The sequence below is a fragment of the Elephantulus edwardii genome, unplaced genomic scaffold (genome assembly GCF_000299155.1).
Source record: "Elephantulus edwardii isolate Elephantulus edwardi_28Jun2011 unplaced genomic scaffold, EleEdw1.0 scaffold00094, whole genome shotgun sequence".
NCBI classification, from domain to species: Eukaryota; Metazoa; Chordata; class Mammalia; order Macroscelidea; family Macroscelididae; genus Elephantulus; species Elephantulus edwardii.
This window is the reverse complement of record NW_006399844.1, coordinates 8989365-9004629: the sequence shown is the minus strand read 5'-3', so window position 1 is coordinate 9004629 and position 15265 is coordinate 8989365. Positions and strand designations below refer to the sequence as shown.

The following is a 15265-nucleotide window of genomic DNA, read 5'->3' as shown; positions in this document are numbered from 1 at the left end:
AATGCCTGATGTTGCATCTATTTGGCCCTATTCAACTGAGTGTCAGAAGTTGATTTGAATTACATAGCATGAAACAATAATTCATTCTAGTAAATGAATAATTCAGTATTGAATTTCTTAGAAAATGTATCTTTCTGGTTAAAATGCAGATAATGGGAACTGGAGAATCAGAGACAGATGATTCATAGACTGAATTCTCACCACTTTTTCACATAAGAAAGTCATTAACATCAAATTGAGATTAAAACTTAAAAATGAGGGGGACCTCTGGTGGCCTAGTGGCAAGAAGCTGCACTGCAATCCCAGAGGTACACAGTTCGAATCCACCAGATGCTCTGCCGGAGAAGGAGGAGCAATATCCTCCTGTACCAGTCAGATCTGATTTGACGGTGCACGCACACAAAATAATAATTTTTTAAAATGTAAAAAAAAAACCACCAACCTTAAAAATGGATCTTACCATACTAAACTAGACATTTACCATAAAATCTGGTAACAGAATTGTTATTTAGGGCTTATGAAAGAGCCTTGCCAGGACAAGGGTTTCCTGGAGTAGTCCAGTTTCCTGCCTTAGGCAGGAGCAGATTCTAACTGTATTTTGGTGAGAATGTCTGTTTTAAACCTGTCACTTTAGAACCTTTCAATTCTAAATCTCTGAAATGGTCAGTGCTCTATTCCTGACTCTTAAAACCTTTCTGTATGAATTTCTTCTCACATAGAAACACTGTTTGAAATGTTTCTTCTATCAGAAGAAGCCACCCATTTCTGATAGTCTGTGGAGTGTACAGTGTCAGCTTATAAATGCAGGGCCTGAAAAAGTAAAATTTGTGATGGAAAATCTATAAGATGTACAACTCTGTGGGGATCAGAAGGAAGGCAGCTATTCTTTTAAGAAAAGTCACTTTTATTCCAACATTAGAAATGCAATAAAATTAGGAGAAAGAAGTGAGAAAATTTTTTTCTGATAAGTTTGGATAAATGGTACATGTAATGCTGATGTATCTGACAGCCAGGCAGATGTCAATAAAAACTAAAATGCCTTAGTGTGCCAACCTACCTGAAGTATATTGGCCACATTCCATAAATACAATTACAAATTTTTAAAAAGCTGCAGAAACCAGGAGGTTTTTCACAAAGCCTTACCTGAATTGATAAGAACTACTTACTGCTTTCACTTTATTCCACTAAAGGTGAATATTATATAGTTTTCTGCTGATGTAGTACTATGTTTTATAAGGAAACACTACCATACGTTGTACTTGGAGGTTTTGGTCATATAAGGAATATATTCCCTTAATGACAGAAATGAGGCTGGGGATAGGATGATAGAATTCTGTACAATGAATGATTTATTCATGACAAATACCTTTTATGAGAAACATAAATGCAGGTTATATTCATGGATTTCTCCTGATGGGATGCACAGGAATCAGATTGATTACGTCTGTGAAGGGAACTGTTGGAGAAGTTCAATATTAGCAGTGAAAACTAGGCCAGGTACTGATTGTGAAGCTGCTCATATGCAAATTCAAATTAAAACAAAAGAAGGTTCAGTCACATCCACAGGAATCAAAATTTTACCTTCCATTTGTCTTCCATGAATTTAAAAAACAACTCAGGAACAGGTTTGAGTTTTTGAACACTTAGGAACAGAGACCAGATAAGCTGTGGGAAGATATAAAGAATAGTATTTATGAAGAATCATTAAAAAGATGGAAAAAGAAGAAGAGACCAGTATTGCACCAGAGCACCAAGAAGGGAAAGGAAAGCAAAGGGAAGATATCAAGAAGTTAAGGAGCTGAGTAGAAAATTTCAAAGGGCTGCTCGAGAAGTCTAGGCAAAATATAATGAAATGTGCATGGAGCTGGAGTTGGAAAATCAAAAGGCCCAGACTCGCTCAGCATTTCTTAAGCTGAAAAAAAAGATTCAAGCCATGAGGTGCAATGCTTAAGGATGCTATGGACAGAATATTGAATGATTCAGGAAGCACTAAAAGAAAATGGAAGGACTATATAGAGTCATTGTACCAAAAAGAATTGGCTAACACAGAAGAATTTCAAGAAAGAACATATCAACAAGAGGCAGTGGTGATAGAGGAGGAAGTGCAGGCTGCTCTGAAGGACTTGGCAAAAAAAATAAAGCCCCAGGAATTGATGGAATAGCTATTTACATATTTGAGCAAACAGGTGCTGCCCTGCATGTGCTCACCATGTTTTGCTAAGAAATCTGGAGGACAACTACTTGGCCAACTGACTGGAGGAGATCTATATTTATTCCTATTCAAAAATTGGTGCAAATTATTGAAATTGTGGAAATTATCCAACAATATCACTAATATTACACTAGCAAAATTCTGCTGATGATTATCCAGAAAAGACTTGAACAGTACATTGACCGAGAACTATGAGAAATACAAACTGGGTTTAGAAGAGGTCATGGCACTAGGGATATTATTGCCAATGTCAGATCTTGGCAGAGAGTACCAGAAGAATGTCTATCTATATTTCATTGATTATGCAAAGGCATTTGACTGTGTGGATCACAACAAATTGTGGCAACCTTGAGGAAAATGAGAATCTCAGAACACTTGATCATGCTTATACAAAACCTATACTTGAATCAAAAAGCAGGCCTCAAAACAGAGCAAGAAAACACTGCATGGTTTAAAATTAGGAAAGGAGTACATCAGGGATGCAGCCTGTTCCCATACCTTTTCAATGTGTATGCAGAACAGATCATTCGCAAGACAGGCATTTATGAGGAGGAATGAGGCATCAAGATTGGAGGAAGACTCACCTTGCTTGCTGAAACTGAAGACCTGAAGCACTTGCTGCAAAGGTCAAAGACTGTAGTTTTCAATATGGATTGAAGCTCAACATCAAGAAGACAAAGATTCTTACCACTGGTAATAGATGGAGAAGAGATTGGGGTTATTAGCAATTACAGCTTGCTCAGATCCACAGTCAACATTTTTAATTAACACCAGCAGTCAGGAAATCAAAAGAAGAATTGGATTGGGAAAATATGCTGTCATGGACCTCTCCAGAGTGCTGAAGAGCAACAGTGTCAGTCTAGAGACTAAGATGTACCTAATCCAGGCCATGGTTTTCTCAATTACTTATTATGATTCAGAGAGTTGGACAGTGACTAAGGATAACAGAAGAAGAATAGATACCTTTGAGTTGTGGTGCTGGAGGAGTCTTGAACATACCATGGACTGCCAAGAAAACAAATAGGTCTGTCTTGGAGAGGGTGAAACCACATCTCTCCTTGGAGGGTAGGATTTTGAAGCTCTGCCTCACTTACTTTGGGCACGTAGTCAGGAGAGATCGGTCCTTGGAGAAGGACATCAAGCTCGGAAGGGTGGATGGACAGTGCAGGAAAGGGAGATCCCAGTGAAATGGATTAATACAGTAACTGGGGCAATGGGTGTTGGTGTGTCGGTATTGGTGAGACTGGGTCAGGACAGGGAAGGGTTCAGAGCTGCTGTACATAGGGTCACTGTACATCGCAGGCGACTCAATGGGACATAAGAACAATAACATATTATGCCAGGCTTGGAAGCAAGAGTGGCATCCACTTCCTAAATGACATGCCTCCAGAAGCTCTATGAACTTTGATAAATGTTGATAATTTTAGAGGGGCTTCAGACCTTTTGTTCATAGGGTTGCTTATGAGTTGTGCTCAACTCAGAGGCAATCAACAACAACATTGTTTAGGAAATGGATGCCAGCCCTGCTTCCAAGTCTGTCTTAATCTGAGAGTTCTACCAAACACTGTCCATCGTGGGTAACTATTATGGCATTTTACATACCAGTGGCACAGTGTTTAATAATATTATAGCAATCCCAAGTTATCTCAGTACAGCAAACTGACAGACCAGTGTGCTGTACCACTTAGAAGAATGTTCTTCTCAAATATAATTATCACCACGCCCTCTGGGCCCAACCAACTTTTTAATACAAAGGCCCACCCACTAGGTCCTGATTGACTTAAACAAGAGGCTTCCAGCCCACAGGTGATTGTTAGCTAAATCCAGTAAACCCAAACAACCAGTCAGGTCACACATGATTGTGAGCAAAATAAAAAACAACCAAACAATTTAAACGGGACTTACAACTAACTAGATGAGCTGCCTTTTAACCTGTGGATAAACGGTTCTGCCAATCTTGGCATTAAAATTGGGTTCTGCCCATTGTCAGATGTTCATTGTGTATGGTAGATACTCAGTATATGTTATAGTTTAGTCAGCAGAAAATGGGCCTGTCAAAGCAGGATGTGCCTCTCAAGTATATCATCATCCCACTGCCTGTTTTTAAGGTGTCTTTACGCCATCAAGTCACAATGATCACGATTTTAGAACTCATATTGATTTACCTGGTTATACTTAATTGTTGATGAGAAGTCTGGAATGGCATGAACTCAGCTATTGACTCACAGATAGTTAGAATATTGCTCATTTCCTTGATACTTGCAAACATCAACAGGTGAATCATCTTGAACACTTTGGTTAGCAACATTTGGCAGATGACAAACTGAGGTGGACAGCAAGGCCAGTGCTGATACCACATTTCCTCAGCTGACAGCCTCCAGTGAGTTTATTATGAGCAGCCAGAGTCATCATTGGTGGAATGTGTACCAGTTCCTATCTACAACATCTTATTAAAATTTCTTTTGTCCAGTCTGCATTGGAGTCCTCTGGACTTGGAGTGACTGCTTTGACAACTTTTGTCTTTCTTTCATAGACCAATATATGATCATCACCATGAATATTTACATATGGGGAACAAATGGCTCTAGTTTTAATCAGTTTTTCCCTTAAAAACTAGTTGGACATAGTTATTTGCAGATTACTCTGTATTTTGTGGCATAAACTTTCATTCACTAAAGTCAAGTTTGTTGTTTGCTTTTCCTCCTCAAGAGGTAAGAGTGGTTACTTGGACATAGCCAACTTTTAAAGGTACCAAAATGAGCTCCTGTTTTCTAGCTCAGGGGGGATCTCCCATATTTTTTTCTTTTTCTCATTCTCCATCCCACCCTTCACATCAGTGAAAATGAAAGATCTCCTTAATTTGAAGACTTAATCGTAAAAAGTTATTTGAAGTCCAAGCCAACTGACATTCCCATTATTTCCTTTTCTTGGAGGGTAGTAGTAGTAGATGTTGATAACAGTTTGGAGTAGAAGTTAACCATTATTGTAAAGAGTGGGAAATAAAGTCAACCACTAAAAAACTTTCTTTTCAATTTCAGGATAATAGAAATTTTAACTTTGGTTAGTTGTATTCATCCACTTATGCCATTTGCTCACCAAGTATTGATTGACTCATGTGTGAAACACTGGGCCCGGGGCTATGGGGATTAGCAAAAGTACAGAATCCACCTTCGGAAAATATATAATGTACCCTTTGGTACCACCACATTGGTTTTCTGGGCTTTCGTAGAAAGCCATGAGAAAGAAAAGAGAAAATCATCACATGGATGAGGAGAGGAAAGTGGTGGACAAGTAGGAAGAAATTTTCATTAAAAACAGGACTAGGAAAAAAAAAAATAAAAAAAAAAAACAGGACTAGGTCCCTTTGGAAGCCAGGGCTGACTGCCTTAGATCTGGCAGGGCTTACCCAAAAGAGGGGAAGAGTATGAAGAAGCCACTGTCCCTTCTCCATCTCACTTAGCCTACAGGAAATGATAAAAAGGTAGCTACTGGTTACCCATCTGTGCAAAAGGTTGCTGAGGAATTCTACCTGCAGAGAAAGACTGTCTGCCTCAAGCAGGGTAACAGTGTAACTAGAAGAGGTCAGAGGTGATGGCAACAATAGATGTGACTGGAATAAAATACTGGCTCTAGTTGTAGGAGTTTCGCCTTGATTCTAGATAAGAAGAGCTGCAGAGAGTGACCTAAGGCACGATGGGATGGCAGTGGCTGCAGCATCACTTGAGTCCTTTGAGGGTTCTGAGTCTCCACACAGTGTCTGCTGCTCTCCTCTTTAAAAAGAGAAAAATTCCAGTTTAGCAATGATTCCAGTTATTTTGTTTAACTGGCTTTATTGCCTTGTAGGGTTTTTCTTCCCTAGGCTGATGGTCAGGAAACTACTTCTATCATTTATTTCCTTAAAATAAAAATTCGTTCTTTCCTTTCCCTTACCCTTTCAACGTCCACTCTGCCAAATAGTAAGAAGGATGCATCTGCTTAGGTGTTAATACTATTTTGTTTTTTCTTTCTTATTATTTTTTGGCTTTGTTATTATGTATTTTCCCTTGGTGCAATAAAAAAAATGTTTTTCTATTTCAGTAGCCAGTGAAAGGAGGAGACACTAGGCTTTTGTGTTTTTAAAGAAAGACAGAGGAGAGAGAAAGCCATCTTTTAGAATTAAATGTGAAGGTATATGAAAAGTAAGGAAAATCTGACATGTAAGAATGAGTTTGTTTAGAATAGTTTTTCTTTTTTTTTTTTTTTTTTAGTTTTTTTAATTATCATTTTTTGTGTGTGTACTGTCAAATCAGATCTGACTGGTACAGGAGGAGATTGTTCCTCCTTCTCCAGCAAAGCATCTGGTGGATTTGAACCGTGCACCTCTGGTATTGCAATACACCTTCTTTCCACTAGGCCACCAGAGCTCGCCTAGCTTTACTTTTTTCCTCATATAGACTGGTACTCCTTTCTTGGGCTATGCAAGGCCTCAGAAGTCAATAGTATCTTCTTAGATGTCATTGTCTGTGAGAATTTCCCTGGGTAGTCATTTTGTGGGGTAGACTATGCCTTTGAGGAGAGAGAATATTTAACCTAATAGTAAGTTAAAGATAAATGACTAGGAATTTTTAGAAATTATCAGCACTATTAAGATAAACTGGCTCGTTGTGGGGCTTGTTGTGGAATAGACAGTCCTACAAATTTTACAGTATTTATTCCCTTAAATAATAGATTAAATGTGAGAATGACTATAGTCATAGAAGTTGGCTACAGGCAATCTCAGGTTATGAACAAGAACCATTCAGAAATGTGTCTCCTTTTATCATTATTTGAGTGAACACTTACAGTGTAAATTGGTTTTCCAGTGCACTACACATCCTGTGTTGTGACACAGCTTACAATCCCCACATTCTAACAGCTGTCCTCCCACTGCCTTCCTGGGTTTCCTGATTCCGTTCATCCTACTTTCCTACCCCTCCCTACCTTCTGAGCTTTTTATCTTTGACAGAATGCTACCTTTTTGATCTTGTGCTTGACTATTCTAAGCAATACATTCCTTCCAGTTATTGATCACCTTTTAAATCTGTTCAATTTTGAGTCATAGTCTGGGTAAATTTTATCAGTCTCTTCAGAGCAGTAAGCCTGGTCTTTATGGTTTTGAGTTTTGTTCATATTTTTCTCCCACTCTTTTCAGTACCTTCTATTTTGATCACTTTCAAAGTGTTGTTGGTGAGAGCCAGGCACCATCTAATTCTTCTGGTCCCACTGTCATAGAAACTTTTCACTTGGCCCATTAGTGTTTTGGACTAACAGTCTTCAATTTTCTTCTTTCTTTCTTTTTTACTCCAGATGGAGAGGGACTGATAGTTGTACCTTTGATGACCGCAGGCATCAAAGCTTTCAAGACCCAGTTCTTGCTCACCGAAGTAGAATGTAGAGGACATTGTCTTTGTAGGCTGTGTTGTGCCAGTTGACTTTAATGACTCCCTAAGCTACCAAGCAAAGCAACTTACTCCCTCAGGGTATTAGAGCGTAGCTGAGAAGTTTCCCTAATTCTGCCCCCTATTCACTCTCCTTTATATGTGGATATATTTACAGCCCATAAGATGTGTATATAGGTATATCCTCTGCCCGACCTGTATGGTTGTAGATGTAGTCTTACCTTGACATACCTGTTCATTTTACTAAGTATGTTTTTAAGTCTAATTAGTAGTTAAGTTAAAACAGGTGCATAGAGTTGGGGCTTTGGTTTTTAGTGCAAGAAATTACTTGAAGTCATTCAGTGACTTAAGCTGCACATGTAGCAAATGAAGATGATTGTGATGAAGAATCTCTTTTGAGTAGAAGTTAGTTCAATTCAGGACTTTTAATCAGTTCATTTTTTGTTTGATCACCTGTTGGGAATTTCCAGCCCAGATATTCACAATCAGAATCTACATTTTAACAAGATTCCCCCCCACCAAATGATTCTTTTGTATGCAACTTGTTAAAATATAATACATAAATATAAGATGGGTACATAAATGGTTTGTTCATTTCAAAATGAGGACACATTTACATGACTTTAAAGTACAGGTACATTCTCTTAACCCAGAGACTCATTGTATTTAATTGCTCAGAAGTGATCAAATTAATAAACCTTTGCCAGAGAAAGGCAAAAGTTTTCTCCCACTTAATTATTCTTGTCTAAATACCATTAGAGAACTAAAGAGCACTTTTAACTTCATGTATTATGCTTTTATTGATGTATATGTGCAAAAACAATGTGAGCACGGGGCAGCAGCCTCTGACCTCCTTGAACTTCATCAGGAGGAAGACTCCTCCCTCAACATCAGAAGTATCAACAGCACAAAACTGATTCCAGAAAGATGAGACATGCTCCCACACTCTGTGCTCCAGACCCTTCTATTTGCTCTGACACCAGCCATTCCTCATGTGGTGCTCATACTTTCCTACTGGGTTCAATAATACATTGCAGTGGCCACGCAGAACTCTCAGACAATAATTAAAAACTTTATCATTGTCTTTGTTGTGTAGCATTGAGTTGTAACAGACCCATCGCTGACCCTCCATTGGGTTTTCAGAGGCAGTTAATCACACAGGAGGAGATTGTCTATCTTTCTAATGTAGTGATTTGCTGATTGCATGTACTTTGATAGGCCAATTAAATAATCTAAAATGGTATTTCGGGCAAACTATGCTTGATCACATATATATGATCAAATCTGACCTTACAAAATTATCTTGTAGGTCTGGGAAAGGACTTCTTTACTTTTCACATGCTTCAGAGGTAATAATCCTTTGTATAGCCAAAGTTGAGAACCATGGTTCTTAGAAATTCTCTGGAAAAGAAGTATAAAGTAATAGATTTGGGGGTAACTTAGAATAAATTTGGAATATTAGGATGATGCACCATTAGAAATGTCAGGAAGGAGGTGATGGCTTAGTAACAATCAAGTTTCAGGGTTCAGGAAGATAATATTTATGACTAGAAACTGGTTATACCTCTGGGATATTTTATAGATTAATTTTCTGTGAACTTCTAGAACACTACCACTATTGTAAGGAGCCCTAGTGATAGAGCGTGTGATGTATGAAACTGCTGGCTGCAAAGTTGGTGACTCAAATCTACTATCTACTCCCTGGGGAAAGCATAGGAGGTCTCCAACTGTAAAGTGCACAAGAGGAATGGCAGCAGAGGGACACTGTGAGTCAGAATCAACTCAGTGGTGTTGAGTTCCCACAATGGAACTAGACACAGTTTTTCTCAATCTCTAGTTTGCTTTCCTGCAATTTCTAGTCAGTTTTTTTAGCACTTGAGGCAGAGTCTTGGTAAAGGTAGAATTTCTGGTCAATTAGACAAGAACAGCGAACCCTGGAGAGAATAGTAGATGGCCTTGACTAAGACCAATGTCCTGAGAGAGTTGTTAATTGAACACATTCATAAACTCAATTGTGTTCTTTGGTTGTAGGAGGAGTAGTTATTTTAAAATCATGACTTGTTGAAAACAAGAACTGAAACAGCGGTTAACACTGGTCGAACACTGAATGTTGAGGCTGAATTATGCACATGGTGAGATGTTCTGTGAAATATTGGTGGTTCTGACCCACTCAGATGTGCCTGAAGGGACAGACATGGGCTCTCCACTAGTTGGAATCAGTTTGACAGCAGCTAACAATAACACCAACCATGTGCCTTGCTCTATATGAAATGTTTTTATTTGTATCTCACATCACATTTTTCTGATGTCAGTAGCATTATTTATCTATCCCTGCTTTAAAAGTGAGAAAACTGAGGCTCATTTATTCCATCATTATTTGATACTACTCAGTAGTACTATTCAAGACAGTGAATACCCCAGTGATGAGCAAAGCATACTCTGTCCTAATGGAACTTGCAGTGCATTGAGGAAGACAGATAAATAATAAGTATTTAATTACAAAATGTTATGCTGCTATGAAGAAAACAAATGAGGGGAAACAGAGAATAACGAGGCAGACAATCCATTTAGATAAAAGATATGTCACAAAGGGCCTTTCTAACATGGTAATAATATTTTTAGTTCAGAATACATAAGGTATTTGGTTAGGGTCACATATCTAGTAAGTGGTGAATTTTAAGTCTGATTACTAAGGCTGTCAGAATGGGCTTGAACTCCACCTTGGATTTGTTGACTCACCTCTCTGGTCATGACATTTAAATTCTCAAGAGTGGCATTGTAAAATTTACAAGTAAAAAAATATATAGTACTAATTCTCTCAAAGGAAATCTGCTTCCTAAATTGCTGCTTTAAAGGGAGCTCTAGGGGACAGGAGGCCTCAAAAGGGGCACTGTATGCATTTATGCAAATGACAGAGCCACCAGCTCCAAAGACGTTGAAAGTCTCAGCTATAAATGTGATAGGTACATTAGCAGGAGGAAATGCCCTCTTGGCCTCCTGGGCTGGGTCTGGAAGTTCCACTTTGGATCAACATTTCCTGCCTTTACTTGAACTCAGAGAACTTGTAGGACCTGATCCAGGAGCCAAGCAAAGGCTGTTTATGGAAGAAACTGACTAATAAGTATCAGATGGTAGCTAGAACCTCAAGATGCTTGCTAAGAGGGTTGGAGAAAGGGAAAGGAGTGAAATATAATCTTGAATTCAGGTACTGCAGTCTTTGGACTAACATGCTTATTTATTTCTCCAAGTTAGAGTTTTCCTATAGAGTCACTTTGCTCTGGAAGAACTTGTCCACTTGTTCTTTTTCTTACTTTTTTTTTTAATCAGCAGTTCTTAGACTGGACAGATTCTGTTGATGCATGATGTCAGTTTTCTGACTCTGGAAGATCGCCCTAACTTAGATAATCCAATAGGTTACATTTTTATAGTGCCTAGCGTACAGTACAGTTTGGGAAAGATTATTAAGTATATCATATTCATCTTACTTGATGATTATATTTCTCAGGATTATTAATTGATTGTGGCAATTTGATAGTTCTAATTCCTAAAAATTTCCTCAGAAGAAACTAAAAAAATATATATACTAAAATTTTAATGATCTATTTAGTAATAGTGGAGAAGGAATGGTTAAACAAACTGTAGATTTAATAACTCAGTGAAGTCATAAAATTTAAAACTGTGTAGTTCTAATTGGTTATGAAATGTTAAATTTAGAAAGTAAGTAAATGGAAATTAATAAGTTGTATCTCTGCTTTACTCTTATGCCAAAATAGAGATGGACCAAAAAGTTAAATGTAAAAATTTGGCACTATAAAAATATATAATAAGAATTGTAATAAATAATCTTGGAGTAGAAAAGACCTTATTCAAATATGACACATACATAAAAAAGTGACACAAACCTGAGAAGACATTGAGAAAATAAAATCATAATAATAGGTTAAAAGTTCTCTATTAAAAATCAAAAAACCCTATGAAGTTAAAAAAACGAAAGTTTGGAATAAACAGGCAAAGACTTTGAACACGTAAAACCAAAAGGTAATTTCTCTCGTATAGTATATAATGTGTTTCATAATATTTTTAAAAGGCTAGAACTATATTAGAAAAGGATACAAAAGACACAAGCTACTATAGAAAAAAATATAGAAATCACTGTTCACTGTTGTTGTTATGTGCCATCGAGTCATTTGTAACTATAGTGACCCTATGTACAAGAGTTCTGAACCCTGCTCTATCCTGAGCCAACCTCATTGTCTTTGACACACCGACCCTCATTACCAGTCACTGAATCAATCCATCTCATCCAGGGTCTTCCTCACCTGCACTGTCCCTCCATCCTTCCAAGCATGATGTCCCTCTCCAAGGATTGGTCCCTCCATGCAACAAGCCTGAAGCATGTCAAACGAAGCTTCAAAATCCTTACCTCCAAGGAGCAGACTTGTTTCACCCTCTCCAGGGTGAACTGTTTGTTTTCATGGTGGTCCTTGGTATTATTCAATACTCTTTCAGCACCACAACTCAAAGGCATTAAGATCCCCTATAATAAATATAATTTTTCAATTTCCAAATTGGCAAAGATTAAAACTAGTTGTTGGTGCACTATATTAGCAGCAGCATAGGGAAAATGTCATTGTTTTATTTCATTAGTGGAATTTAAATGAAAATAACTTCCTTGGAGGGAAATTTGGCAATTATATATTCAGAAATCCTAAATAGTCATAACTTTAGCTCCAGAAGTTTTCTTTGTGCAAATGTATCCTTAGAAATACTGTTGCATATGTAAAATAATGCCTATTCAGGGATATTTGTTGGAGCATTGTTTGTAATAAGGAACAAAGAAAACACCCTAGATGTCTGTTAACAGGGACTTGAAGTGCCTCCTTCTAAATTACTAGACAATTTTCTTTTAGATATATTATTAAGAAAAAGTACCAGGATTAAAAACAATGTATTATTTGTGCTTTTAAAAAAAAGATGTAAAAAGAAATATACTTAGATGATTATTCATATTCATATGTGGTCTTTCTTAAATACTAAAATAAAAGGAGGGGTAGAACATTCATTCACTCAACAAATATTATTTTTTAAAAGAACCACCCACCTCTTAGCCTCAAGTAGGCACAAAGAGACAGATATGCATTTATAATTGGCATGCAGTGTCATTAGTACAGTAATAGAGTAAAACTAGCTCCTGAGTACAATTATAGCATAAGAAGGAACTTCGAGATGCTCCTTCCTGATTGCATATCAATGTTAAAAAGTTAACAAAATTTACTCATATAGTCTGATTACAACTAAATAGAAACTAAGTATGAGTGCTTACATTATTTAACTCATAGTGACTCTATGGGACAGGGTAGAGCTGCCTTGTAGGATCCCCAAGGCTGTAATTCTTTACAGACAGACACAAACTACCACATCTTTCTCCTGTGGAAAAGTTAGTGGGTTCAAACTGCTGACTTTTCAGTTAGCAGTTAAGCATTTTGGCCACTTTTGCCACCAGGACTCCTTCTAAACACATGAAAGAGATTTTAATTATAGTTTATTTCAATATGGTGAATATAATGGCTTTTGTAATATCATAGTTGTCTTGTTTATATTTTAGAGTCAAGTTTATTATTAACCTTGTTTTTGTTGTTATGTGTCGTCAACTTGCCTACAATTCATAGCGACCCTATGTACAACAGCCTTAAACCCTGCTCTATCCTATTTCAATCTTACTATCTCCAACACACCTACCCTCATTACCCCCAGTCACTGAATCAGTCCACCTCAGAGAGGGTCTTCCTCTCCTGCCTCCACCCTCCCGAGCATGATGTCCCTCTCCAAGGACTGGTCCCTCCTTTCAACATGCCCAAAGTATGTCAAATGAAGCTTCAGAATCCTTGCCTCCAAGGAGCAGCCTGGTTTCACCCTCTCCAGGGCGAACCTATTTGTTCTCTTAAGCAGTCCATGGTATATTCAGTACTCTTCTCCAACACCACAGCCAGTCTGGAGACTAAGATGCACCTGATACAGGCCATGGTCTTTTCAATCACTTGCTATGCATCAGAGAGGTGGACAGTGACTAGGGATGACAGGAGAATTGATGCCTTTGAGCTGTAGTATTGGAGGAGAGTTTTGACTCACCTTAGATTGTTTAAAATAAAACACCTAGGATTCTGAGGGGCCTTGGCTCTCCTTTGAGGAGTTAATATGGGGGATAAAGAGGCCGTATGTCACATACTATGTAGAGTCTCTGGGTGGTGGAAACAGTAAGGCCAGGTGATCCAGGTGCTGAGAGATGAACCTCTGAAACCCTATGGCACATAGGACACACGTGGAGTCACCAGGAGTTGTAGTTGACACAATAGCAACTCGTTTTTACCGATTATTACATATATCCCTGTACTTTCCCCACAACCTTTAAGCCTGACTCTCTACAGACTATTTTGGAGAACCCCCGAACTGATTTATGTACAGTTTTACCTGCAGGTAAGGAGTTCTGGTGGCATAATAGGTTTAGGGCTGTTCATCAAAAGGTTAGAATCCACCAGTTGCTTTGCCTGGGAAAGATGAAGCAGTCTGTTCCCATTAAGATTTACAGTCTCAGAAACTCAGTGAGCCAGTTCTCTCTCCTCCAGGGGCACTAGGAGTCAGAATCACCTCAACAGCAATACTGTTGGTTTGGGTTTATGTCTATAGATGTGTTCCGTGGTCTAAGGAGAGTTCTTTCAAACCTTTGTGGTTTTGTTTGTTTTTTTTTTAACAATGCTCTTTTTCTTCTCAAGAAGCGTCTGTACTATGAACAGAACCTCACTGGGACCATTTTTTTGATGCCTTAACGTAAGCTGCAGTGCAGCAAGGACTATATTAAGCAATTTGGCTTTCAGAATTTATAGCCTTCCCTATTATAAGCTACATATAGCAAGTAAATATCAATTAAAATCCACTGGTCATTAATGAAATATGATGTTGCTCTGCAGTAATGATCTAAATTCTAGCATGCAAAGTTATGTCTAAGTCTTATAATTAGCCTCCATCTTCCATTAAGTCAGACTTTAAAGCTCTGCTATTTCATTTCCTTCCCCATTCTTAGTTCCCTGGTTCTAGGAGTCTATCTTGAACTAATTAGGCTCGCTTAATCTGGAGCAGCTGTGCCAGGCACAATACCAAAGGCGGAGCAGAACTGGCCTGGTACTTCTTTCACAGCTGAGTTCACACTTCTTGCCTGACTCTTAGGGGAGGACATGATTAGCTTCCATTTCTTCTGTATATGGTGAACTTTCACTCATTTGCTTTTTCACCAGATGTGTACAGAGCACATCCTGTGTGGTCATAACCATCACACCGGGTGTTGGGGACATAGTGATGCATCTGCAAAGTAATTTCTTCCTCTGTGGAATTTCTGTTCTAGTGGAGATTGACTGATCCTTGGTATTCTTCCGTTGGCTTTCTGAGACTATAAATTTTAATGGGAGAAGACTGCCCATCTCTGTTCACAGCATGACTGGTGGATTCAAGGTGCTGACTTTAACACAGCAACCCAGAACATAACACACTCTGTCACTGTTGCTGCTGCTGTTGTTGCTGTGTTCTGTTGAGTCAGAACTCACTCACAGCTGATGCTACAGCAGGTTTGCAGGTTTTCAGAGGC

General features: G+C 38.3%; 1 protein-coding gene across 2 annotated transcripts in view; it reads left to right on the top strand.

Moving 5' to 3' along the window:
• The window catches only part of SSH2 (slingshot protein phosphatase 2), a 311107-nt gene that overhangs the window by 83528 nt on the left and 212314 nt on the right, over window positions 1-15265 (top strand). The gene's annotated exons all lie outside the window — the stretch shown is intronic.